The 23,970-nt window shown below is 41.7% G+C and overlaps 1 protein-coding gene across 1 annotated transcript in view; it reads left to right on the top strand.

Moving 5' to 3' along the window:
* The window catches only part of GAN (gigaxonin), a 53,663-nt gene continuing 29,693 nt past the window's right edge, over nt 1-23,970 (top strand). Inside the window, exon 1 of the mRNA XM_014536725.1 lies at nt 1-182. The gene's annotated coding sequence lies outside the window, so the exon portion shown is untranslated. The remainder of the gene's footprint in view (nt 183-23,970) is intronic.

The following is a 23,970-nucleotide window of genomic DNA, read 5'->3' as shown; positions in this document are numbered from 1 at the left end:
AAGCCAAACAAGCTCCACGCCGGGTGTGGGCTGAGCGAAAACCCTCTGGTCCTGGCTCTTCTCCTTGGGTTGGCGATCCGACCGCCAGGGCTGAAGTTCTGTCCAATGTGTCTTTTCCGCTTCCTTGTGGGAACTCCGTTTAAAGGAAGAGCTGTCTGTGCGTTATAGACACACAGGTCCAAGTAAGCTATAGGGAATTTTAAGACGACTGCAGTTCTCAGGATGCGATTACAGCTCGAGGACCAAGCGATTTTAGCGACTCAGAAAGCATTTTAAAACTTCAGTGAAACAAAGCTTAACCTGACTTGCCATTCCAACTAACCTGGTTAAAGGTTGATGAGATAGTGATTAACCAAGTGTATCAGATCTTGCGGGGGGGGGGGGCTGTTTACTTTCTTACAGCAACTTTCTTGCAAACTAGGTTGCTCTTTTAATAAAAGAGAAAAAAATGCTAAAAGCTGGAGAAACTTCCCAATAAGCTGGTTAAATATAGACTAATAGTAGAGAACTCACTAGAATTGACAAGTCAGAAAAAGCAAAATGATGCGTACGGCATTCTTAGTGCTTTGCCTTAGCAGAACTCAGCATCTAAACTACATTTTAATCTTTGCATAAGGAGACATTTGTGCTAACTCACAAGCAGTTCAATGCTCTTGTAACTTCTCAGGGCTCTTTTGTAAATCACTTTTCACTCTGATTTTAAAGCTGGGGTTGTGGTGGGAGTCTTCGTTAGTAGGGTGTTTAGATTGCTGATATGACAACTCATAGCTGGCATTTCAGAGGTTTGAGCAATCATTCTCAAATTGGAATCAGTGGCCAGAGTCTTCCCGGTATCCGAAGTGTTCCCTGTTTGGGGAAATGCTTAGGAAAAAAAACTCGATGCATTATTGTTGTAGTTCTTTAAGTGGCATCCAGCCAGCTTAAAAGAAAATCAAATCCCCAAACACATGCTCTCTATCCTCTTTTCATGTTTTATTTTTCTTCATAGCACTTATCACTGTAATATAACCTATATTTTACTCCTTTACCTTGTTGCTCTTTCCCAACCACAATGTAAGTTCAGTGAGGCCAGGGGTTTTTCTTTTGTTCATTACTGTGTCCCTGGCAGCCAGAAAACAAGTGCCTAGTGGTTTAGCGAATGTGAAGGAGGGACTGCCTGCTTTTCTGCCACAGCCGATTGGACATTGGAAGGTTGGCCCTGTTACATTTCCACTTCAGATGCTCAGTTATCCCTGACTGAGAAGAGCATGGGAGCTGCTTTCTCCCTCCAGCTTTTACTCTTGCAGCTGTGCGTTGTTGTAGATGACTTGATCTTGGCTTCAGCTCACTAGTCTGATAAGTGAGGGATAAAATGTGTCTTCATCTCATTTAATCTTCGATCCATCCTGTGAAGGAATATGTAATAATGCTTTGAACATGGCACAGGTCTGTACATAAGTCTATAAAAGGTGGTAGTATTCTCTACTCTATCTGCTGAATTATGAAAGCTGGAGTATCCACTTGTGACATGGTGGCACACAATGAGAATATTTAGTTATGTGAAATGCTATTTATTTAATACAGTAATTTAGGTATGAAATATTACTAATCAAAGTAGAGGAGCCGGAAAGGACTTCAGATGTCCAGTTCAATTCTGTTACTTTCCACAACAAGAAAATGGGGCTCAGTGGACATCAGTGACTTGTCTTACGACGAGGTTATTGGTGCTTAATGGTTGAACTAAGATTAGATGCCAAGCTAATGACACCATGTCTCCTACTCATTTACTATACCAACTTAGAGCATTACTTGTATTTACTTATTCTTTGTGTACACTCTACTACTTGCTGACATATACTGTGTTATGATTTCAAGTGCTTATCAAGTACTTTCATATACTGTCTCATTTTGATTTTCTTTTTTCTTTTTATGAATTTTAGAAGACGTTTATGAAAGCCGGGGACAGTGAAACAAGGAAGGACTGGGGAAATGAGCCTACGCTGCTCTGCTTTGGCTCATTAAGTCAGAGAAAAGGGGCCTTGGGAACAGGTTTAGGGAGTTTGTCTGGGACAAATTGCTGCTGCCCATCATGGGGTCTCCGAGTTTAGGAGATGCATGCCTGTGGGGGAAATGGGGTGAGGGGCAGCGTGGGCGTGCTCTTGGGAGGAAGACCACACCTTGATTTTTATTTTCAGCCATCTTGTGCTGTAGGTAGGGCAGGTGGATATTTTTGAGGTTTTGCAGATAAACATGAATCAGTCAATGTATGTGTGTGTTTCAGTGACTAATTGCTCGAAGTTTATTTGGCTATTGAAGTGGTAGAATGTTCTTGGGGGGTCTTTTAAAATTATTAATCTCAAGGCCACTTAAAAGTAATTTGACTAATCTGTATTACTTAGGAACAAAGTGTTTAGTAATTTTACGATATTAACGATATTGGGCTTTTAGAATATTTTAGAGGCCCAGTGCACGAATTCATGCACCTTGAAAGGAACTATGGGCCACAAGGCTGCAGTGGGCACAGGGGCGGATCTCAGCCCATCCTCTGCGCCCCTGCCCAGCCCCTCTCACCGTGGCCCCGGTCCCCTGTCTGCAGGCAGCCCCGCTCCTGCCGTTGCAGCTCCCACATGCTGATGGTGCTGGCCCTGCCCCCGCTTGTACCCGCTCACAGCACAGAGCGATTGGGGTCAGCGCCAGCAGTGGGTGTAAGCGGGGCTGGCGCCATCAGTGGCTGCTGCCCCGATCGCCTCTCAGGAGCAGAAGGAAGTGGAGAAGCCCTCAGGGGAGATTGGGGCCAGCAGCCACTGCTCACACCTGCTGACGGCACGAAGTGATCAGGACCCGTGCCAGGCGCCTACAGTGGGTGCAAGCGGGGCCGGTGCCGGCTGCTGACTCCGATTGCCTCTCAGGAGCAGGGAGAGGTGGAGAAGCCCTGAGGGGCAATCAGGGCTGGTAGCTGCCACTCGTGCACCCGCTGCTGGTGCTGAGTGATCAGGGCTGGCACCAGGCGCCAGCAGCAGGTGCAAGCAGTGGCTCCAGCGCAAGTAGCAGGTGCGAGTGCCAGGCGGGAGCAATGAATTTCCAGTAACCACCAGAGGCTCGCCCACTTTGGTCTGGCCACCCCGCTTACCTGCTCTACTATCCCGCCACGGTCGACGTCCGCCATGTTCCACGCTCTGCCACCTGCTGCCAACGCCCGCCATGTTCCACGCATGCCCCCTGGTGGTCAACGCATGTCATAGTGATTGGTTGTTTGGTTGTTCCGCCATTTGGTCTATTTGCACATTAGGGTGTTAGATATAGATATAGATATAGATATAGATAGATATAGATATATAGAGATATAGATAGATCTGTTTTGTTTGAACAGAACTTTAAATAATTATATTGAAACAAAATGAATTTGTATATTCCAGAATTTGATGTTTCTTACTTTCCCTTTTGAAGCTTAAGCATTTAGGTCTGTGATGTTATTAATATATGGATTGGGTTTTCAAAAGTTTGCTAGTCTCCAAAGTTTTATAAAAATCTGAGTTTTGTTTAAAGTCTATAGTTAGCCTAGTTTTAGTAACTGTCATAAGCTTCTGAAGGTATATGTTTTGGAAACAATGTTGTATATTGCTTCTATACAATCCAACTTTGTAAACTAGGAATTAAAGCAACTCATTTGCATACTTTCTACTTACTATAGAAAAGTCTTTTCACCTAACTTACTGGTTTAATCTTTTCCTGTGCTTTTTCTTCAGTTTAGCATTTGTTTTTCCTCTTGATCATCTTAACAATCAAACCGCACTAGAAAGGCTTTTCGGTATAAAAGGAAAAAAAACAGAAAACTCAACTTTAGCAACAGAACCCAATTGATAACCTGAAAAAAGGTTGTGTAGAGTATGTCATATAGCCTTAGGATACAGATGCTACGGGAAGTCAGGCAGGACCTTGTGTAGCCCATCATGTAAGTGAGATGCTGTTTTCCCAACATACCCACTTCCCAGCTTCTCCTCATTCTGATCTCTGAATGACATTTTTCCTTTGATTTAATGGGAAAAATGAAATCTAAACGTAGCTGATGACCTTTAAGAATGACGAAGTTGATTCATGGACCTAACGACCCACAGAATCTTTCCATTCTCAGCAACTCTGAGACCTTCTGGGAAAGGTTCCCTGAGGCTTACAGGAAATTTCCCTTTCTTCTGAATATTGCAAAGTTTGCTCATGTCCGAGGCTCTTCTGCTCTGGCACAATCCCATAGATCTGATTTGGAGTTCAGACTCCTTTCTCTTGTGAGCTGTGGTTCTTGGGGAGTAATGTATGTGAAAAGGTTTTGAAAGTGGATTGCTTTGTGATTCTGCAGTAACATAGTGGCTCTGTGCAGGTTCCAACCCTGTTTTTGCTTTTGAGAATTTCAGTTTTTCTGGGGAATGTTTAGCTTTTAGTACTGGAGAGTAAAGGAGAGATCTCCTCTACTCCCAAGATCTTGAGATCCTTTGATGAGTCAGCCAACAACAAGAATGGCAGTCCCCTCCCCCGCTCAAGGTTTTTATAGAAAGCTGTTCTGATGAGAGTGGAGGGGAGACATTGGGCCTAGAATCCAACCTAAGTCATATTGGACAACTTTTCTGAGACTCAGTTTCCTCATGTGCAGAGTGAGGTTGGTTGGGCTACAGGAATAGCAAAGCCCCTGTAAGTCTAAATTGTGTGGCTCTAGGCTATTTTTGTTGTGTTTTGTGTGTGTATGGGGTCTATTTCTGTTCATTTAAGTTTTGTTACATATTGTATATTTAAGTTTTGTTATATATTGACAAATATGTAACAAATGTATCATTTAAGTTTTGTTATACATTGACATTAAAGCATTCCCTTTGCCCTGTCATGTAGGCCTTCTTGGTGGGGTACTCTGCTATATAAACCCAGCCCTGAAGAGTTGTTTTGTAACAAGCATTTATTTTATGCTGCTAATCTGGATGTGTTCCAGGGCCTATATTAAATATAAAGTTGACTCATAGATGATGCTGATGAAACTACTTAAGGAGACTAATATGATCTCTCTAGGAGTCCAAGTTTCATAGTAACATAGAAATTATCATCCTTTCTTTGGGTACCTGAAATCTGCCCTGTAGTTGATGGGCACCAAGGTCCATTGGTATTGTACGCTGTGTGCAGAGCATGCTAGTAGTCCCCAAGTCCCCTTTCTTCCACTTGTGCTTTGAATTTAATGTCACCTTGTGTAGATAGCAGCTCCTGAATGATTGTCATAGGAATTTTTTAACAGTACAGAAGGCTTTTATTTATGTCTTTTATACTTATCATGCCATGAATTCACAGGGAATGGGTTCCAGCAGCTCAGCTCCTTTCCACTGGTTCTCACAAAGTGTGCTTGTCTGGGTGGAGCAGTCTGGCGCTTCAGGTGAATCCAGGTACCTTTCTCTTTGGCTTCCTTCTTTTTCTGATCTTTTCCTTCACACGTTTCAGGAAATTATCTCAACTCTTAGAGGGCTTAATATGCTCAATAGGTACATTAATTCTCCAGGCAAGAATCTTGCCCTTAACTTGTTTGTTCACAACAATGCCCACCACATGCTGGGTGACATTGTAGTCTCTTCCAGTTTTTCCATGGGAACATTTGTGGGCACTCCTTTTTGAACAGTGCCATTCCCTTGATGTCTACAATATCACCTTTCTTTTAGATTCCCATGCATGTAGTCAAAGGAACAACTCCATGTTTTTTAGAAGGCCTAGTGAACATATAGTGGGTACCTCTCCTCTTTCTCTTTGTGTTGGTCATTTTGGCCAATTACTGGAAGATGGTGGTTCCAGCCCAAAGGTGATTGTCAAGAGGATTTTGCATAGCGATTGTAACTAAGTTTCTTAGTGCTCAAGGGCTCAGGTCAAAGCTCCAGGTGCTGAGACCCTTGCATTTGACTGGATAGTGGACACACAACACAATATACAGATCATGTATCATAGAAATGTACACTAAAAGCCTATATGATCTTATTCAGTGTCACCCCATTAAATTTAATAAAAAATAAAATTATAAAATAAATCGACTATACCTGTCTCTTACTGTACTCTTAGGGTGATGGGAAATAAGTGGAGCCTGATTATCTTTTAATGGGTCTGGGCCTTGTTTGTTTTTATCCACCTACTGCAAGGCATCCTTAACAACTGCTTAAAAAGATGAAATCTATCCTGAAGGGCTTACAATCTCATGGTTGAAAATTAGTTTTTCTCTTCCCCCCCTCCTTACCTTTTTTCTAGTATTTGCAATTGTGTTTGATTAAACCCTATTCTTATGTGAGTTTTTCAAAAGTGATATTAAAGTATGTTCCCTTTCAGAAGATCAAAGAAGTATTCTCTCTGGGCTTCTAAGGAAACAAAGCACTTGTAAATTGGAGCTCTAAGTTTAATATAGGTTACTCATTTCAGCTTTCAATTATTTGTTTATTTACACAAGATTGTGGTGCCACAGTTCATAGCAGCAAATGCTCTAATTCTGGAGAGGTTTTTGGAAGGTTTAAAATGATGAAACAAATCAATAAAATTCTTGTTAGACTAACACACAATGAGTCCAAAGAAGGAAGTGAATTTAACAGAAAGTGAAGTATTGAATGTTTAGGTTTATTGAAAAACTTTTCTGAGGATTATTTTGAGTAATAATAATGTGATAAAAATAATACCTAGCTCTAATGAATACTAACTGGTAAGTCCTCACTCTTCTACCGGTGCCTTTACACTTCTACCTCTTCTTGAATCTGTATTTTCCCCTACAAGTCCTTTAAATGTTCTTAGAGTCATTTTTATTATGTATTTTAGAGAGTCAAGCAAAGTGCTTTTCCACATAGAAACGCTAGGTCTTTGGGTTTAGATTTGCGTTATGTAGACCAGCGGTCGCCGACCGGTGGTCCGTGGACCACTGGTGGTCTATGAGGTCCGAAAGGTTGGCGACCACTGATGTAGACTAAGCATCCAGATTACATAACCACTTTATCCATTGTTTAAACTGTTTATCAGTTCAACTCATGATATCAAAGCGAGGCTTAAAATCTATTTATAATCCATAAAGAAAACATAATTAGGACAAATAAGGAGTCATTGTGCTTATGAGTACCATGCTTAAGTCCTTTAGGAAGCTGTATCAGGGTCTATCATTTGTGTACTAAAGGTACAATAGAAATGAATAATTTGTAAGTTAGAATTCTAGGTTAAGGGTGGAGATGTAGGGCTGCGGGGTGTGACAAGGCTATGGTTGCAACCTTGAATTTGAGTGCTTCCCATGGTTTCTTTGCCTCCTAAAACACGATGAGTCCAAAGAAGGAAGGACATCAAAGGCTCAGGTAAAGGCGACAGTTGTAGCTCTATGGAGGGTAAAGGTCATGTGTCCATCTAAATGCCCTTCAAGGCTCAGCTGTAGCTCTTGACCCCTTGTGCTCAGAAAAGCAGAGTGAAGTCCTCTTAAGTATTTATTGCCAAAGAGTGACTTAGCCATAAAATGATGATCTAATGTTTGCTGCTTCCATTTCTCTGTGGGAATACATTATAATATGTCTTACTCTATTGAGAGATATTAGAAATAGAAGACTTAGGGAAGATCTTGGTGGAATGTTTTGTTAGATAAAAGAGTTAGCCTTCAAGCAACAAAGCTTTGAGAAGCAGGGTATATCATAAATGGAAGATGGAAGGACTGGTTTTAAAAAATAGACTGTTGAATAAACCTTAACTGCATAATTTTGCTCATAGGTATTTTGTAATTCTCTCAACTATTAAGTATTTCTGTATCTTTTTAGGGATGATTTTAAAAACCATTTGATGCTTGTGATTTTTATCTTAACCAACAGTGTCAGAACTGAGGCCGTGGAGACCTAAATCACTCAGCTTATTTCTTCTACCTCTATGGGGCTAGGAAAGGAAATAAATATAAAACCAACGGTTTTTAAATTATTTTGATGTTCACTCAATCTTTCAATACTGTATATATCTCCTGGTGTTATGTAGTCATATCAGAATTTCAATAATGGGGGAAAGAAGAATAGATTAGTGTTATTTTTGGAGTAGACACTCTTAAACTGTACTCTAAAAGTATATTTAAATGATTTATCTGATCATTCATCACTATATTAGTAACCCCAACGAATCACATTTACAGAAATGACTTTTAAAAATATTTTTATTGATTTTTACAGAGAGAGGAGAGGGAGAAAAAGAGAGAGAAACATCCGTTTGAGAGTGTAACGTCAATCAGCTGCCTCCTGCAGTTTGGGGATCGAGCCGTATTCACATGCCCTGAATGGGAATCGAACTGGCCACCTTTTGATGCACAGGATGGGGACAACACTCAGCCAAATGAGCCACACTGGCCAGGGCTATAGAAGCAACTTTTTAAAAGTAGAGAACAGAGGTTTCTTGATTAAGGTTCCCTAATATGCTCGTTCATTCACTAACCTTTCCTTGAGTGGTTATGTGTGGCACTGCCGTGCACTGAGCAGACGGCTTCGGCATGCATGGAATCCTGCTCTGGAGGCAGACAGTGGAGAAGTCTAGTTACAAAAGTGTGAGGAGTGGACATGGTTGCTGCTGTAGACTGGGTGAGGGGAGCACCGCTCAGAGGAAGATCTAAGGGAGGAGGAACAGAACTGGGCTGGGAAGGTGTGGGGGAGGCACAGGGAGGCATGACAGGATGGCGAGCAGTTGGTAGAGTGGCATGAAACAGGAGTAGAGGGGTGGGCAGGGTCCCAGAGTCCTGAGTTCAGGTTACAGTGCTCCCCAGTGAGATTTCAGCTTTTGCTGGAACATTTCCGAGTTGCTGAATGTGTATTGGGACCTGGTGGGATGTGGGAAAGGGACCCATATAAATCTTCCAACTTAGTTTAGTCTGCGTGAGAGTGTAAGTTTTATTTTAAGGGTTATGGGTAGGTATTTCCGGGTTTTCAGAAGAATATGTAGTCTTATTAGGAGGGTACTGCAGTCATTCGGACAGGAAATAAGGATGCCTTGGATGACGGTTTGTCAGTGGAGTTGGAGTGAAGTGACTGGATTATAGATGTTAGCAGTAGGACTTGTCAGTGAGAGAAAGGGAACACCAAGTTCTTTATCACCAGTAAGCAATGCTTATCATCACTTACTGGGAGTGTTAAACTAGGGACAGTGTAAAAGATATTCTGTGAAGTCCAGAACCTGTTCTTAAGGTTTAGAGCTTAATTGTGAAAAAACAAATTATGGAACAAAAGCTATTTTAATTGTATGGATAGTTCTAGCTATGGGAGTTCTGAGGAGGAAGAACTACTTGGGTGATTGCATAAGCTTTCCTGGAGGAAACAATTTGAACAAGACCTTGAGAGGAAGAGTAAGTGGTGGGGGGTAGATAAAGAGAAGGGCAAGGAGGATCATTCAGGTAGAACACAGGTGTAAGTGCAGGAACATAGGGCAGTAGGTACACTGGACTGGACTAGAGGCTTGCACAGGAATCGTGGGAAATGTGTATGGGCGGGCAGGTAAGAACAGTATTCTAGAGCAGCGGTCGCCAACCGGTGGTCCGCGGACCACTGGTGGTCCATGAGGTCCAAAAGGTTGGCGACTGCTGTTCTAGAGTGCTGAGTTAACTTAGATTTTTATTCAGTTATTAAACAAAAGTGCTCTAATGTGAATGGAGCTCTATTTTAAGAAGGTAACTTGTTTGTTCTCAGGACTGGGAGGAGATGAGACTGGAGTTGCTAATTCAGATTAGCAGAGCATGGCAAAGTCCAATGGCTGATATCTGGGGTTAGGGAAGAAAGCAACTGTCTGCTATTTGCATATGAGGAAGAAGGAAGACATAACAGGTTTTGAACCTGGCTGCTTAAGGAAAGTGAGGAAGATAACCTGTCTTTGATGTGTTAAATTTGAGGTGACAATTGCTGTATAAACACCTTAATTATACTCTTCTAGTTCTTGAAAATTCTATGCAGTATTTCATGTATCTATGAATATGTGTTTGTTTTTGCACGTTCTTCTTCTCTCTGCCTTTCTTGACCTCCTGCTCTTTTCTGGCATATCAATTTGTATTCATCCTTCAGGACCTTGCTCCAATATCCCTTCCTTTGTCACATTTGTCCAATTCTGTGAAACAATCAATCCCTCCCACAGGCTCCTTGAGTGGTTTGTGTACCTTCAGTGTGCCTTAGTGATCAGTCTTCTATTCAGGGAGGAGAAATAGAACAGACAGATGGCCTGGATGCTTTTAAAGCCCATCTTTTTATCTCAGGGCCAGAGGCACCAAATCCATTAGTGAAATTCTGTACATAAGAGAGTTGAGTTGACTGCAGTTTGCAAGTACTGATGAAGTATAAGATCAGAGTTCAGGATGCTATATGCACACTGCTTCTAAATAGGATCAGTCTTTTTGCTATAACATTTTAGTAGCTGAATATGTATTGAGGACTGGGGGAGAGGGACAAAATAACCCATCTAACAAGAGAGGGTTCACTTTGGGGCTGTTTTAGATGGTACAGTCAGCTCCAACCAAGTCCATTTCTGGTGCCAAGAAACCGGGAGAAGAAGGGACCAAATTCTTTATTCAGAAGTAGTAGCTCCAGTGAGAGAGCTTTTGTTACAACACGACTAAAGAATTCATTGAGAAGCATTCATTCCCTTGACAACACTTTGGAAGGCACTTTCCAGCTTCAGGTTGTTTGGAGAAGTTTATGACAGTAGATTATAAATTAAGGAGTGCCAGAAGCAAAAAGGTGGTTTTAAGATTGAGTTTAAAAATGCTAACGTGAAGCTGAAGCAGGAGCTGCTCTCATTTATTAAAGGGAACTGAAAGGGGTGTGCTTCAGCTGTAGTTTTTGTTCTCCCTCTCCCCCCATTTTGGGGTTTTATTTTCCCTACTCCCACCTCTCCTTTTTTTAAAAGAAACAAAGAGATAGTTTCTTAACCTTCACTTAATACTTTGATTTGAGCTGCTTTGAAAGGATAAATTCAAAGACAACAAAAAACTCATATAAATTCTTACTTTCTCTGTGAATTTATTCAGGAGCTCTACTTCCTCTGCCTGTGAAAGGGCCTGAACCTTTCTTATAACTCTCTACATTGGGAAAGAGAGAATGGAAAATGCGTAGAAATATGGACCTACTTCTGAAATACGGAATTTCTGTAGTATTTCGTGCCATTTGTATAGAGCAGCAAAAAGAACCAGATCAGCCAGTTTTTAATTAGAAGACTTATAAGAGTGCCCCCAAATAAAAGGGGCTTAGAGATGATCCTTTGCATGGGGTCTAAGGTTATAGAAGGAGCCTCCTTATAGCATCTGAAAAATCATACGTAAGTAAAAAAGCTGGAACTGTGTGACAGGTCGAGGCATGAATATCTTTCTTTTATGTCTATTTCCAAAAGGTCAGGGTGTGACCAGAACAAGGAACCGGGCTTGTTTCATTCTAGAAGAATTTTCTGCTTCACAAGTTGCTGCATCATGATTCTGTCTTTGAACTCATCTTAAAATTTTTAACATGCATTTTCAGACCTTGTCTTTCAAGACATAAAATTTATAGACTGCTTTACTATAAAAATTACAAGAACTAGATTTAAATTTTAAGCATCTATTTTTTTACAAAAAAAATTTATGGGAAATCACAGGAGAGTTCAATTATTTATGTCACCAAAAATTCTGGTTCTGAACAGTGTACTTAATATATTGTTAGAGTTGTGATCTATATACACATTATGTTTTCACTTGAAGTCATTTCATATCCCTCTGTATCTCAATGTAATGTCCATAATCATTTTTAATAGCTCTTTGTTATTACATCATATTGCTGTTCCATATAATTTGCTTCATCATTCCCCGGTTTGACATTTTAATTTCCAGTTCTCTTTTCTTCTGAAACAAATCAGAAAAAAACTTTGGGTATATTTTCTTTGTATTTTTGTGGGTTCCAGGAAACCGACTTTGGGGTCTGTGTCCCAGGTACCTCTGTTTTTGAAGATAGAAAACAGACTTCTCATGATAAGAAATCAGATTATTGTCTAGAAAGACACATTATCATATAAAGTTTATAAGATGAGTGGCATCTGAAAAATCATATCTGAGTAGAAAATCTGGAATTTACAGTGTGTATCTGATGTTTTTTCTCAGATCTCTCACCACTGCCTTGTCACTTTTGCAAGTGGTTTCTCAAAGTTGTTATTTTGCACATCTGTTGGGCTGGATTTTAAAATGTGTGTTTGCCGCCAAAACCGGTTTGGCTCAGTGGATAGAGCGTCGGCCTGCGGACTGAAAGGTCCCGGGTTCGATTCCGGTCAAGGGCATGTAACTGAGTTGCGGGCATATCCCCAGTAGGGGATGTGTAGGAGGCAGCTGATCGATGTTTCTCTCTCATCGATGTTTCTAACTCTCTATCTCTCTCCCTTCCTCTCTGTAAAAAATCAATAAAATATGTTTAAAAAAAATTAAAATAAAATAAAATGTGTGTTTGCCATTGTAGAAACATTTAGAGCAGGGTTTGGCAAACTTGTTCGGTAAAGAGTCAGACATATTTTAAGCTTTCCAGGCCTCATGTGGTCTCCATCAAACATTCTTTGTTTTGGTTTTAAAAACCTTTTACAAATATAAAAACCATTTTTAGCTCAAAGGTCATACAAAAACAGACTGTGGGTTGTAGTTTGTCCACCATTGATCTAGAGTATTAGATTTTAAAAATTTCGGTCTAAAAACTTTAACTCTGAAGATCAACTTTGATGCTGTTTAAATGTCATGTAATGATTTGCATGTCAGTCTTCTGTAGAGCAGGAAGTCAGGGCTACTTCTCCCTGACCCTCCCCCCACCCTACCTCCCAGCTCACCCACCCATATTCTCCCTTTTCTTCTAGGATGTTGTTCTGTCGTATATCCTCATCCTTCTCTGGTGTTTTTTATTTTTTTCCCTTCTCTTCTGGCTCCTTTCTGTAGCATAAAAGTATGCTTAAGTCTTTTCCAGTGCCTGGCATTTAGGAAATGTGCAAATGTTGAATAAATGCATCTGTTACAAGCAAGCAGCCTCTGTGTCCTCTCCTAAGTGCATGATTTCCTTCACTTTGCAAGCAAGATTCTTAAAAGAAATGTTTATCTTGTCCACAGTCTCACTTTCTGTTTTTTCCTTCACTTTGTACTTAGACTCCTATCTTATCACTCCACTAAAACTGTTCTTTAAAGTTTTGCTAAGTATAATCACCAAATCAAGTGAAAACTTTTAAGTATTTATCTTACTGGACCTGTCTACTATATTTGTCACTCTTGGTCCTTTTCTTGATACTTGGACTCTCAGGGCTTCTCTGACCTTTTGACCCATTTCCCCTACAGTCTGCTTTTTTTACTCTCCTCCTTATCTGTCCCTAGACTCAGTGTGGCACAAGATTCTGTCCTCGCCCTCTACTCTCCATGACAACCTCATACACCCCAAAGCTGCCTCCACCTCCCCCTCTCTCCTGAGCCTTTAGCTCCAACTTGAGGCCCTGTGCACGAAAATTCGTGCAAGAGTAGGCCTTCCTTCCCCCGGCTGCCGGCACTGGCTTCCCTCCGGCACCTGGGATCCGGGACCCGGGCTGCTTCCCTCTGGTAGCCGCTGCTGGCAGGTGCCTGGGACCCAGACTGCTTTGCTCCGGCCCCGGCTTCTTCTGGAATGACACCCAGAAGGATGTTCGGTCTAATTAGCATATTACCCTTTTATTATTATAGATAGCCCACTACACGGCCACTCTAAACTCAGGCAGGCCCAGCTCCCTCTGCCCCCAAGAAGGTTGTTCTTCATTTACTGAGGAGGGTAATATACTACCAGGCTCCCCAGGAGAAATGTGGGATCCTTGAGAATGTCACCTCTTCCTCCATTCCTCAGCATCTCACTGTTGCTAAGACCTATCATTCAACCTCTCAACTCTCTGGAATCTGTCTCTTCTTCACCATTGCCAGTGCTCACGTTCTAGCTTTTATTAGTTCTGAATTATGATAGGATAATACTGGTTGGTCTGCCTTCATGCTCAGTTCCACCCTGCTGCTGCCGGAGTGATGTTTCGAGAATGTAGTTAGATCATGCTTAAAACTAATGTCTTTGGAGACATGGTTGGAGAAATACACCATGAACCTGTAGTATTTGTGCCAGAAAGTAAGGAGGTGCTCGAAAGAAGATCAACATAGAAGCCAATCTTAAAGAACTCTCAATGGCCACCCCTGCAATAATTTGAGCTAGAAAATGAGTATCAATAACATTGCAGCTCAGCCGTCATGGCTCAGTGGTTGAGCATCAACCGATGAACCAGGAGGTCACAGTTCTATTCCCCATCAGGGCACATGCCCAGGCTCTGGGCTCAATCCCCAATGTGGGGCGTGCAGGAGGCAGCCAATGAATGATTCTCTCTCATCATTGATGTTTCTCTCTCTCTCCCTCTTCCTTCCTCTCTGAAATCAATTATATATATCATTGCGTTATAATCCATAGAATAAAATAAACACCCATGTATCTAGGGATAAATAAATGAAAGATGAATAAAGAAATAAGTGGGGTTGAAGAGACTACTCTTACAGATGAATTTCAATTAATAAATGTAGAAGGAATAAGAGAACAGAAAATCATCCTTTGAACACCATAGTAATAACTGTAGGCAGGATCCACCAGTGGATACTAAAATTAGGGGGCCAGAGTGTGAGGAGAAAAAGGACATTTGTATATTCTCAAATTATCTCCTTCAATATACTATTTATTTGTAACAAAGGGGGAAATCGTAAATTTCACATTGTAGTGAAGAAACCCAACAGACATCACCATAGCCAAGTGGCTGAGTTTAACATCACCAGTAATAATGCATATTGACATCATGTTCTCCCTGATGTGATGTGGAGGAGGGCATGACAACACTTCAATATTGTTTCTGCCAAAAATGCATCAGCTCAGTTCATCATAAGTTATTAACAAACCCAAGTTGAGGGACTAAATAATTGACCAGTATTCAACAAAGTGTCAAGGTCTTTGAAGTGAAAGATGAAGAAAGATTAAAGAAATATCACACTGTAGAGACACAACAGCTAAAGGTAGTTTGGAACCCTAGATTGGATCCCAGAGCAGAGAAAGGACATTCTGGGGAAAACTGGTGAAATTTGAACAGTCCATAGTTTATTTAATAGTATTGCACTGACCTTTATTTCTTAGTTTGATAATTGTACTATTTAAGGTTATTTAAGCTATTAACATTAGTAGAAGCTAGATGGGAGTATACAAGAACTCTAGTTCTTTAAAACTTTTGTGTAAGTCTAAAATTATTTCAAAATAAAAATATTTTTATTTTTTAAAATATTTTGTTGATTTCAGAGAGGAAGGGAGAGGGAGAGAAAGAAACATCAATGATGAGAGAGAATCACTGATCAGCTGCCTCCTGCATGTCCCACACTGTGGACCGAGCCCACAGCCCGGGCATATGCCCTGACCAGGAATTGAACTGTGATTTTCTGGTTCATAAGTCAATGCTCAATCACTGAGCCACGCCAGGCAGGCACAAAATAAAAATATTTTTAAAACACTAAAACTCATCCTGAGCAGCTCCATTTCCCTCAAGCTGAAATCCAAAATCATTTCTGTGGTGTGCAGGTCCTCCAGGAGCCGGCCCCTCTCCACTCCCTTCTCCCATATATCTTATCTCTGTTCTCCCTTCCTGTCTTCCTAAAGGACTTGTGTCTGTCATTCATTGAATATACAGCTCTTTACTTCTAAGCCTTAGCTGTCCCCCTTCTTGGTGTGCTGTAAATGCTGTAAATAAGCCTGTAAAATACTCAGCTAGACCCAGATCAGGTGCCACCTCTGTGAAGCCTTCTCTGCCAGGTCTCCCCAGGGAGCTTTTTGACTCCCTGGTACTTTGCATAGCACCTGCTTCAAAGTTTACAATGATTCACTTGTCATGACCCTTGGTTTCCTTAGTCTATGACAGTTGGTCAGCCTTCCTGGGTCTTTCATGGCCTTGGCACTGGTGAATACTGGTCAGTTATTTTGTAGAGTGTCCCTCAACTTGGGTTTGTTTGATTTCTTACAATTAGATTGAGGTTATGGATGCATTTTTGGTAAGACTCACACAGGAGGACATTGTGTCCCCCTCAGTGCATTATGTCAGGGGCCCATGATGTTATTTTGTCCCAACATTGGTAATGTTAGTTTGATCATGTGGGTAAAGATGGTATTCACCGGGTTAATCCACTACTTTTCTCTTTGTAATTAATAAGTAAATTATGGGGCAATACTTTGAGATTATGTGAATATCGTATACCTCAGAGATAGTGCAGGTTTAGTGAATTCTCAGTAATGGGAGTCACAGATTTTTTGGTTTCCTCATGTATAGAAAGTTGTGTTTACACTGTACCGTAGTCTAGGATGTGTGCAATAGCATTGTGTCTAAAAATATGCATACCTTAATTAAATAATTTTTTTCTAAAAATTGCTAACCATCATCTGAGTGTTCAATGAGTCATAATTGTTTTGCTGGTGGATGGTCTTACCTTCAATTTGTAAAAAACGGTAATATTGGTGAAGTGCAATGAAGTGAAACATGCCTGTATTCCATTCCTCATCAACTTTCACTCGGTAGGTTTAGCATCCACTTACACTTTGTAACTCAATCATTCCTTTTGTGATTTGTTAGTTGGACTCCTAAATTTTAGGCTTAAGCAGCTGGGCAGAAAATAGTGCCATTTCCTAGTAAGATGGAGACAATGTGGGAAAAGAAATAGGCTTTCAGGTTGAGGCAAGCTGGGAAAACAGGATTACTGTGGGACATACAGGCAGTAGGTCCTGGAACATAATGCTACTAGAAATGGCTGCAACATTTCATTTTACTGACATGAAACGCATGGTTAGAAGTGATGGCTTGCCAGTTCCTCAGAGGTGGGGACCACCAGCTAGTTGAGATCCAATTTCTGAGTCCATCCCTAGAACAGTACTTAATACTGCGCCTGGACACTGCGGTTTTTATTGGTTTGGCCACACTTTGTCCTTTCCCTCCAGGGATGCTGTGCTGCTGCCAGGTGTAATTAACGTCACTTGTAGTTGTGCATATCCAGTCCCTGTGATATTCTGTGTGTCTTGCCTCCTCTCCCTTCCTCCCGGTCCCCCAAACACAAAAACAAACTCTAGTTTCCTTGAGCTGTTCCCTGCTTAAGATGTAATTTGCACTTTCCATGTTCTCTCTTTAGAAAACATTACCTCCCCTCAGATAAATTGCCCCTTTGTTCAAATCACATGACTCTCAAAGCATATGCTTTTTGTTCTCGTATGTCTTCTAGATACTGATGTATTTGGACATGATTACTTGGAGCTGGTCAAAATACAAAGTGCTGTGTTTCTTCTTACGAGTGGATGATGTGATATCAAGAGAAAATGGAAGACTTTATGAATCCTCTTGTGTTGCATAGTCAGGGGCAGGGAGATTGCCAGGGAAGCTGTGGACGTGGCCTCATTGGAGTAGTTGATTCTGCATCCTCTATGGAGAAGCAGCTCTGCTTCAGCTTCATTATCACAGGGTTGGTTGGTGGGATAATACCTGGGCAGTAAACCCTTGATTTTCCAGAAACCTTTCCTAATCCTTGCAATTTTCCATCACTTACATTCCTAATTTTCCCATGCAGTGCACTGGTGATGGTGAGTAGAAGGCAACGGAGCAAGTGAGATGGCCCACTGGATAATTAGGTTTATTCCCAGACTACAAACCTCCTCGACAACCAACCTTAGAGTCCAGTTGGCCTCAGCATGGAGGTCGACTAGTGCATCACAGTCATTTGGGTGGCTTTGCAGTAGTGGAGCATTTGACATCCAGTTCTTGAATTGCTGGCTCTACAACACACCCTGGGTTGGGTGCCATGGGGAAGCATCTCCCCCTTGTGTGGACGAACCTGCAGGATGCAGTGTAGGGCAGCTCACAGCTCACAGCCGTTCTGCTGGTTACTGATGCCATTCTAAACAGTTGTGCTCATTTTGTTTGAGGGCCACTTTATTTCAGTAACTGACGCTGCAGGGTTAAAATCCACTGGTTCCGAACCTGGCTGTGTGCTGTGACCATGTCCGTACGTATTTATCAAGTGCCTATTCAGTGCCAGAAGTGAATGGGGCTAGAACAGTGAGTAAAACAAAGTCCCTGTTTCCTGGATATTGACATTAAACAAATGCAGTTTCTTAGATAGTGATAAATTCTATGAAGAAGAATAAAGCAGGGAAGGGAGTATAGGTGTTATTTTACATAGTGTGGCGCCTGGGCTGCTCTTTGGAGGTGTTGTTAGAGCATTCACCTGAAGTCAGTGAAGGGTTAAACCAGGTAATAGGGGAGTGGGAGATGGAGAGAACATTCCAAGAGGAGGGAATGTATCAGAATTAGCTGGGGACTTTTTAAATATACACAGTCCTGAACCTGACTTAGTTTGTCTGGGATTGGACTCAGACCTGGAAAAGCTCTCCAGAACATTCTAGGAAGCCAGGCTGGGGAGCTACTCTTAAAACCCTTTCAACTTCTGAGTCATTCCAGGATCTACTAGTATATGAGGGAAAAGTTTTGATGGTAAAGAAGTAAAAACCGTAATCTCTCTAGGTGAAAAGAATTGGAGGCAGAGAGACATGAATAGAGGAAAATAAAAAAAATAATAATGAAGGAAAAGAAATAGTATGGAATTTCCATTATAATTCTACTCTGTAATAAAGTTCAACTCCTAGAGTTGTAATAGGAGGAATGTAGCCCCAGTTGTACCTTTTCTTGGCCACCTCCTGATCTAAAGTGTATCAACACTAGGCTGGTGACAGACACAGATGGGTCACCTATCATAATGCCTGTGCTTTCTTGTGGTTCCTTCTCCTCACTGCTCCCCTGGCTTTGGTTGGCCCTGTAGGAAGAGAGCCTCAATGATTAGTTACCCTGAGTAGGTGAAGGTGCTATGGAAGGGAAGCTTCCCTAGAAGTCAGTCTGTAACATCTGGTTCATATCCCACCATGTGCCTGGGGCTCCGTTGGGCCTTCCTCTAGGGCCCCGATCATGTCTCATAGCCGTGTAAATGCTCTTCTTTCATGTAGATGGAGTTCTTGGGTGGCAGGAACTGCGAGATCGATGGAAAAAGCAGGCCATAAAAAGCCTTGACATGAGAGGATGCCATCTGTTGATGGAAATATTACCTGCAAATTTTTATTTTATTAAGTTGAATGGGGACTAAAGAAGTACACTTTTAAAATAGACTTTATTTTTAGAACAGTTTAAAGTTCACAGAAAAATTGAAAGGAAGGCACAGAGATTTCCCATATACCCCTGTCCCTCACATGCATAGCCTCCCCCATTATCAACATGCCCCACAAGAGGAGTAGCTTTGTTACAACTGATAAATCTGCACTGATCCAACACTCACCCAAAGTCCATAGATTACATTAGGGTTCACTCTTGGTGTTGTATATTTTATGGATTTGGGTAAATGTACTATAAAGACATGTATCCACCACTATGGTATCATACAGAGGCGTTTCACTGCCCTAAAAATCCTCTGCCCTGAAGATCTTTTCTATTGTTGTTAATTCAGAGGATATTTTTCCATTGATTTTAGAGAGAGTGGGAGGGAGGGGGAGAGAGAGAGAGAGACATCAACGTGAGAGAGACTCATCTATTAGTTGCCGCCCGCACGTACTCTGACCGGGGCCGGGGATCCAGCATGCAACCGAGATGTGCCCTTGACCAGAATCAAACCCAGAATCCTTCAGTCTGAGGGCCGACACTCTGTCCACTGAGCCAAACCAGCTAGGGCCTGAAGATCCTTTTTGATACAGTTTTTAGGAGCTCATGAAGACAAAGGGAGGCGGGGGCATCTGTAAAGCAGACTCCCACAGGAACATAAATTATTACTTAGGCCTAACTGGGCAAATAGAGTGGTGGGCCCAAGCCCCTCTGCACATGTCTCAATGAGCCTGCTCTTGGTAGCTACATAGTTTGATGTGATAGGAATCATTTGAAACTGTATGAGTAATGCTACAAATCACCCTTGACTTCTTGAACGTTACATTCTCTTTCACTCTGATTATGTTTCCTTGCTTTTATTGCAGACAAGCTTTTGCATCAGAGAGGAAGAAAAGTTGCTTAGACTTATTCTTTGTTCACTGTTACATCAAATCCTATTCAGTAATGTCTAAAGCAGCGGTTCTCAACCTGTGGGTCACGACCATCGGAAAACACATATAGCACATCAGATATTTACATTACTATTCATAACAATAGCAAAATTACAGTGATGAAGTAGCAGCGAAAATAATTTTATGGTTGGGGGTCACCACAACATGAGGAACTGTGTTAAAGGGTCACGGCATTAGGAAGGTTGAGAACCACTGGAAAGTGATTCTTGGAAGAGAACAACCAGGCCTGATTATCTGGGGTGTTTGTTATGGCATTTAGACACATGGAACTTTTTCAGGAATTAGAAGCCAGTAATAACAGGACTGTATATATAACCAACAGAACTTTGGCTCTATTATACGTATTTCAAAGTTGTAGACCTCATTCATGGGTGTAAAACTTCAAATAATACCAGCTTTATTACCAGCTAGTAGCTGACAACTTTTTTCTTACAAAACCACTTTTTAGCGTTGTCAAAGAAAGAAAATTGATTTTGTTTTACCTCTGTTCAACTTTAATGGAAAATAATAAACTTCTACCCCATGCCCGATAGAAGGCATAAATCCTAGATAACTGATTGAGTTGGGTGGACCCTGTCCTCTAGGACTCAGCAGGATGTGTCTCCGGAGCAATCTCTGTAGTAAGTGCACACAGCCTGTTCCAGCAGGTTAGTCCAGCAATGTTCAGGGAGGAAGAGCTCGCAAATCACCTCATTTTACCTCTTCTTTTTACAAATGAGAAAATGGGCAGAGAGGGGAATGTCTTGCCCTAGAAACAGAAGACCGAGGAAGAATGTGATAGGCATGGATATTTATATCTGAATACCTGAGGCCCAATTTTACCATACTCCTAATTATTTCTCATTTTTTCAAAGAGGGCTATGAAATTCTGAAAGTGATATTTATGACTGCTGCATTTTCTAAGAGGGAGTTTGTAAATTGACAATCATATAATAAAAACAAAGATATTGTGCTATTTACATATGACTCTATAGCCTGCTGGGGCAGAGATGGAAGAACATAGAAAAGAAGAGTTAGCCCATATAGCTTAGCTTTAAAAAAAATTCATTAACTCATTCAGTCCAGTTCATTGAATTCTCAGTTATATTTGGCAGAGGAGCTAGAGAGGATGTGCAAGGTAAAAGCTATGGAGAGAATGTATTGGGCTAGAGGAGTGCTAAGGATAGCCACCTGGTAGATATTGGGGAAAAAATAGCATATAAAAATTAGGGTATTCACTGAAGGAAAGAAATGTAAAACAGAATGGAACAAAAACTAAAGGGATGGGGGAAAAGTGAAGACAAAAAGGGAGGATAAAACAAGTTTATGAGGTTACTAAATAAGAAAGGCATGGTGACTAAGAAATGAAAGAAGGAAGTAACTATGAATAACAATTGGTATGAACCAAGACTCACAATAAGAAATGAAAGAAGGAAGTAACTATGAATAACAATAGGTATGAACCAAGACTCACAAATTTTTTTTAAAAATTTTTTTATTGATTTCAGAGAGGAAGGGAAAGGGAACAAGAGATAGAAACATCAATGATGAGAGAGAATCATTGATCGTTTGCCTCTTGCCTGCCCCACACCAAGGATTGAGCCTGCAATCCAGGCATGTGCCCTGACTGGTAATCGAATCTCAACCTCCTGGTTCTTAAGTCAATGTTCAACCACTGAGCAACACCAGCTGGGCTTTCATGATTGATTTGAGTAACTCTTACCATCTAATATTGGAAAGGACTGCCCTAGCCAGTATGGCTCAGTGGATAGCGCATCGGCCAACAGACCAAAGGGTCCTGGATTTGATTCCAGTCAAAGGCACATACCTCGGTTGCAGGCTGCTCCCCAGCTTGGGCCCTGGTCAGGGTGCATGCAGGAGGCAACCAATCGATGTGTTTCTCTCACATTGATATTTCTCTCTGTCTTTCCCCTCTCTCATCCACTCTCTAAAAATCAATGGAAAAATATCCTTGGGTGAGGATTAAAAAAAAAAAAGAATTATGAACTACAACAGGAGATTGGAGTAATGAGAGATTGGCTAATCCTTATATAATAAAAGGGTAATATGCAAATTGACCCTAACAGCAGAACCACTGGGAATGACTGGTCACTATGACACACACTGACCACCAGGGGGCAGATGTTCAATGCAGGAACTGCCCCCTGGTTGTCAGTGCAGTCCCACAGAGGGAGCTCTGCTCAGCCACAAGCCAGGCTGACGGCTGCCAGCACAGTGGTGGTGGCGGAAGTATCTCCCACTTCCTCAGCAGTGCTAAGGATGTCCAACTGCAGCTTAGGCCTGCTCCCCGCTGGCAAGTGGACATCCCCCGAGGGGTCCCAGACTGCGAGAGGGCACAAGCCGGGCTGAGGGACCCCCCCCCCCAAGTGCACAAATTTTTGTGCACCGGGCCTCTATTAACAAATAAAGAAAACTAAAAAATACAGGAATCCCTGATAAAAGAAGTAGCCACCATCCCCAGCTGAGATCTAGAATTTTTTGGATAGGCACAGCCATGGCTCATGGCTCACTGCATGGCAGAGAAGCCACACTGATGGGACTTGATTTAAACCAGCCCTCTGAAATCTGCCCCCTAATGTGTTCATGGAGAGGTATCTCACCAGAAACACTCCACCACTGAACTGCCTGAAGGAGATTCTGGGGAAAACTACTGGACACTGAAGTAGCTGTGTACTGCAGGAGCCTGACGCTGAAATGCAGGCTGTGTTGTAGCAGGAGCCTGATGCTGAAATGCAGCCTGTGTTGTAGCAGGAGCCTGTTGCTGAAATGCAGGCTATGTTGTAGCACAGTGGTTCTCAACCTGTGGGTCGCGACCCCTTTGGGGGTCGAACGACCCTTTTACAGGGGTCGCCTAAGACCATCGGAAAACACATATATAATTACATATTGTTTTTGTGATTAATCACTATGCTTTAATTATGTTCAATTTGTAACAATGAAATTGGGGGGACCCTTTCACAGGGGTCGCCTAAGACCATCGGAAAACACATATATAATTACATATTGTTTTTGTGATTAATCACTATGCTTTAATTATGTTCAATTTGTAACAATGAAATTGGGGGTCACCACAACATGAGGAACTGTATTAAAGGGTCGTGGCATTAGGAAGGTTGAGGACCACTGTTGTAGCAGGAGCCTGACACTGAAATGCAGGCTATGTTGTAGCAGCCTACCTAGCTGCTGTACCAGAGCCCGGAAGCCGAACTCTTTCTCCTCCAGTGTCTTCCAGCTCCCTCTACTGAAAACCATAACATCTTGTCAGTTGACAAAAGAATCATTTTTAAAGGCTCAGATCCATTTTCACAGAGCCTGCAAAAAGGGTGAACTTGGGCCCTAGCTGGTTTGGCTCAGTGGATAGAGCGTCAGTATGGACCGAAGGGTCCTGGATTTGATTCTGGTCAAGGGCACCTACCTCAGTTGCAGGCTCCTCCCCAGCCTGGGTCCTGGTTGGGGCACATGCAGAAGGCAACCAATCGGTGTGTTTCTCTCACATTGATATTTCTTTCTGTCTTTCCCTGTCTCTTCCACTCTCTCTAAAAATCAATAGAAAAATATCCTCAGGTGAGGGTTAAATAAATAAATAAATAAATAAAGCCCTAACTGGTTTGGCTCAGTGAATAGAGTGTCAGCCTGAGGACTTAAGGGTCCTAGGTTCAATTCTAGTCAAGGGCACATGCCTGGGTTATGGGCTTGATCTCCAGTGGGGGGCGTGCAAGAGGCAGCCAATCATTGATTCTTTGTCATCATTGATGTTTCTTTTTCACCCTCTCCCTTCTTCTGTGAAATCAATAAAAAACTATTTGAAATAAATAAATAAATGGGTGAATTTGGATCCGAGAATTGGTACGTTGAT

This window comes from Myotis brandtii, unplaced genomic scaffold, assembly GCF_000412655.1.
Source record: "Myotis brandtii unplaced genomic scaffold, ASM41265v1 scaffold165, whole genome shotgun sequence".
In the NCBI taxonomy this organism is placed as follows: domain Eukaryota; kingdom Metazoa; phylum Chordata; class Mammalia; order Chiroptera; family Vespertilionidae; genus Myotis; species Myotis brandtii.
Note: the sequence above shows the minus strand (reverse complement) of the source record. Positions and strands in the feature narration are given on the sequence as shown.